The sequence below is a fragment of the Monodelphis domestica genome, chromosome 8, assembly GCF_027887165.1.
Source record: "Monodelphis domestica isolate mMonDom1 chromosome 8, mMonDom1.pri, whole genome shotgun sequence".
NCBI classification, from domain to species: domain Eukaryota; kingdom Metazoa; phylum Chordata; class Mammalia; order Didelphimorphia; family Didelphidae; genus Monodelphis; species Monodelphis domestica.
Genome location: NC_077234.1, coordinates 246,594,944 through 246,599,484, shown reverse-complemented (window position 1 = coordinate 246,599,484; position 4,541 = coordinate 246,594,944). Strand labels below are relative to the sequence as shown.

Sequence of the window (4,541 nt, the reverse complement as noted above, 5' to 3'; positions counted from 1 at the left end):
CCACCAATTGGGGAATGGCTGAACAAATTGTGCTATAAAGAATGATGAATAGAATGATTTCAGAGAGAGCTGGAAAGACCTTCATGGGCTGATGCAGAGATATAATTGAGGAAAAATAAAATAAAATTTAATACACACAAAAAAGTTGGCGTTAAATACCAAATGTATTATTGTATGCATTCTTTTGTTGGCAGTTTATATCATAGCCTAGAAAGTAGAGCACGCGGTTACAAAACCCTACAAATTAGGTTTCTTATTCACTTTCACTTAAAAAAGGCTCCATGTTTTTCTAACTGAAAAAGAGAGATAGTGAAAGGGAGAGGGAAAGAAGACAGGGAAAGAGGAAGAGGGAAAGGAGAAGGAGAGACAGAAAGATACACAGAGAAAGTCAGAGAGAAACCGATAAAGATGCCCAGAAAGAGGAAAAGAAGGAGAAAGAATTTTAGTTTAAAACTGATCCTAGTTGCTGCCCAAGAACTGTTTGTAGCGGGGGAAGAGATTATTTACCTGTTCTCTGACTTGACTGACTTTTGACTTCTTGCTGTAGAAATACCCGTAGCTGTCACACTCGCCATTACTATTAGTCCCCCACTTTAAACAATCTCTTTTGTTTTTTCACAAGAGCAGGTTGTAATCTTCCCTCCCTCCCTCCCTCCAGACCCGGGAACTGTTTTCGTGGTGGAAAACAAATGCTTGACATGTTCTAGCAGTCAAGGTTAATTTCCAGGCAGTGCGGATGTTTACTGCCTCTTAAGGGAGCCTCTGGCTGCTTTGCATTCCACTTGTTTCTGGAGCTGAAGAAACACTGCTTAAAAGGATTAATTTGCTGGGCACTCCAGAGAATTTGGAAGGTAAACAACTATTTCTTTTTTGTCAATATGGCAATTAAGAACAGGAAGATTAAAGAAAAGAAAGTAAATCCAGCTCTGGCCCTTACCCTAGACGGAGGGGTTAGTGCTTCACTGCATAGCTAATAGAGATCATCATTGGTGGTGGGCGAGGAAATCTGAGTCGGGCATAAACCGCCACATCCCCCGAGGTTTCCGGACACCCAACAGGGAGAATTTGCCAGCCCAGAATTACGGTTGTTTTTATTTATTTAGGTGAGGCATAAAGTCCCCCCCCCTCCTTTCCCCCCCAGATACTCCACTGGACATTGAGGTTAAAGCAGAAACTCATTTCCTTTAGTATGAAAATATTCCTTTTGATTTAGTGGCAGCTGAAGAAAAACAATCAAAAACTAAAGGAATAGCGATTTTAAAAAAAAATAGAAGACTGTAGCAGTAACGATCAATGTGAGATTTCAAAGTCATTCAATGGATTCTCACCCTAGCTCCGGGATCTGGGATCATTCACAACCTCTTTGGGCCCCAGTTTCCTCGACTGTCAAATGAAATCCTAGTATGAGATCATTTCTGTCTTCAAAATTTGATCATTATAATATTGCTTCCTTTACCCTTTGACTCTCTCTCTATATATATCTATATATCTATATATATCTACATATATGTCAGTCCTATAAATATTCATATGTCTTTACCAAGGACATGTTTACTGATATGGAAAACTTTTTTTTTTTTTGTGACTGGCTATTAATTGGCAGTTTTCACCCCAACTTGTTAAAAGAGGTTTGCAAGCCGTCAAAGTATATTTTCTTTTCTTTTTCTTTTTTCTTTTTTTATGTCTTCTCTTTCTTTTATTTTGATAACAAATTTTCACATGTTTTCCAAAGTTATGTGAATTGTGTTGTCTCCTACCTTTCTTCTCCCCCTCCCAGAGTTGACAAGAAATTCCATCTGGTTTACACATGCATAATCATATTTCCATATTATTCTTTTTTATGAGTGAACAATTTTATAAAACCAAATCCCCCAAAACTTATACCCAAAGAAACAAGTGATCAATCCTATATTTGCATCTGCATTTCTGCTCCCACAGTTCTTTCTCTAGAGATGGATAGCATTCTTTTCCATAAGTCCCTCAGAATGTCCCAGATCTCTGTCTTGCTGTTAGTAGCCAAGTCTATCCCATTTGATCTTTCCACAGCATTCTACAGTGTATACTGTTCTCTTGGTTCTGCTCATTTTACTCTGCATTGGATCATGTGAGTCTTTCTAGTTCTCAAAGTATGTTTTCAAAGAAAACAAAGAATTTACAGTAGAATCATATCATTCTAGAGGTTTCTGAATTGAGGACTTTGGTCTGAGAACCAGTCCCACCAGTTAGCAGTGTGATTTTAGGAAAATCACCACCTTTCTGAGCTTGTTTCCATATCTGTAAAATGGTGATATTAATAAACTTGTAGCTGCTAGCATGTGGCAGAGGCCACACCCTGGGCAATGGCTTTGATAGGCCTGCTAAACCTTGTGAGGGTCTTTGTTCACCCAGCAGATGGAAGAAACCAACAAGAAGGTTCAACGGCTGAGATGGCGACGCAGCAAAGCACTGTGGAGTGCTTAGGGCGTGTTGGAGCACAAAAGACAACACAGCCATCCAATGCAGCTGAGGAAATCTCCAGGTGTAATGACTTTTCGTGCCACTGGACCCAGGCTTCCAACGCCAAGAGAGTGGGACTGTCTCTGTGCATCGACTTTTCCACTTAAATCTCCTTCACGCACAAGTGTCTTTGTGCACACTCATCTATCATAGATGAAAATGCACAAAGATAATCCTCATCCTCGGTTACCGAGAGACTACTACTAGACTATACTTTATTATCCCACTACCTTCCTCACAGAGTTGTAAGGTTCAAATAAGAAAATGTGTGAAAAGTGAAACTCAAAATATTATATAAATGTCAACTGTTCTTATTATCATGGTGACAATGGAGTTGATATATAATCACTTATTTGCTTTAGTTCCTTGTAACAAAAATCTTATCTGTTTTCTATTTGCTTCTTACTGGAGTCTTTTTTAAATTGTCTGTAGACCTAATAGAGAAAGGGAAAACAAAATCAATTGTATATCTATCTCTATATACATATAAATAGATGCATATTTATATATACACCATTCCTCTTTTGGGGCTATAAGTAGTGCAAAATATCTTTAAAATAATAAAAATTACAACTTGCCTGTCCCTTTAACTCCATATAGCCATGCTTTACTTCAAGATAATAAACTATGGAGAATAGGAAACTAGGTAATAGATAGCAAGTACCAGGAAGATGTTTCTCTTAAAAATAACCAATTCCTTCTAGAGTATCAGCAAAGATAGCTTTGCCTATGAAACTTGAGAACTTTTTCAAAGAAATTTGGTTACAAATCATGAGTCCTTGGAATTGGGACCCACAGACTTGCTAGAATTACGTCATGTATAACTTTGGTGACTTTTTAAGGTTTTATTGCTCTGTAAAAAATTATGTCTGGGAGGAAAAATCATTCCTTTATTGAATTCAATAAGTATGTATTTAGTGCCTACTAAGTGTTAGATTGTTTTATGTGAATAATTCAAATAGTTCTTTCCTTTAAGGAACCTATATTCAATGTCTCCTTATTAAAAACATTAAAAAAAATGAAAGCCAATGACAATTGTATTTTTTATCAGTTGCATGTCAATTAAAAATGAAAACTTCCCGAGACCATTTTAATCCACTCAAATTATCATCCATTCTCTTCAACTCTCTTTTACTGTCAAATTTCCTTAATCTTATTTCTTAGTTCCTTGCAATTTGACTTCCATCTTGACTACTCTACAGAGACTGCTTTTTTCCAATGTTTTTAAGATTCTCCTTATTATTAAATCCAAGAAATGTTTTCCCATCAATATCTTCTCAGTCCCCCTGACCTCAGATTCAAATATGTTGTTGCAATCTTATATTATGTGATCTTATATATATCTGCTCAAAGCACAGGTATGATAGCATCATTCTTCTGTGTCTCCCTGTCTTCTAGGAGACAATAGTAACTATTTCCTGCCATTTAAAGTCCTTCACGGTCTTGGTTAGCTTATATATTGTATATTACTTTGGCCTTGTTCCACTGGCCTACTTGCTGATCTTTTAGAGATGTGAAAGAGAATTCTTTACTCTATTGTCTATCATGAGTTAACACTAAATTAAGTAACCCTACTTAGTACCTCACTAGACTGAAGACAGGATTAACTCCCCCTTTGTCTACTTTTAAATTGAATCAACAAAAGATTAAACACCCTACTTAGTACTAGGTGAGAAGCTAGCAAGGCACTTAGAGAATTCACACCCTTATAGAAATTCAATCATATCAGGAAAGTGTGAACCTTTTGGAGGAGAACTTAACCTTCAGAAGGTGAGAAGTTGATCCCACAGACACTGACCCTGGGCAGTGCTAGACAATTTGGAAACTGTGATTGGCCCCTGTGAAGAGGGGAAGGGACAAGAAGTCACCATAAAAAGCAAGCCCCAAACCCCTTCAGGCCAGGTTGTCTTTGAGAAGAGAGTCTGAAGAGATTGTCTTCTGGAGATAGTCTTAGATAGTCTTCAAGGGAGATTCACTGGAGACTGGGTTCAGAGCTCGACTTCTGCTTGGACTTTGATTCTTGGATTACTTCATTGGGTGAGTAA

The 4,541-nt window shown here is 37.5% G+C and overlaps 1 long non-coding RNA gene across 1 annotated transcript; it reads left to right on the top strand.

Moving 5' to 3' along the window:
- Positions 1–603: 603 nt before the first annotated feature.
- Positions 604–3,525, top strand: LOC130455780 (uncharacterized). Its single transcript, XR_008913883.1, has 2 exons — positions 604–851; positions 2,389–3,525. It is a non-coding gene; the product is annotated as an uncharacterized LOC130455780 (long non-coding RNA).
- Positions 3,526–4,541: the final 1,016 nt, after the last annotated feature.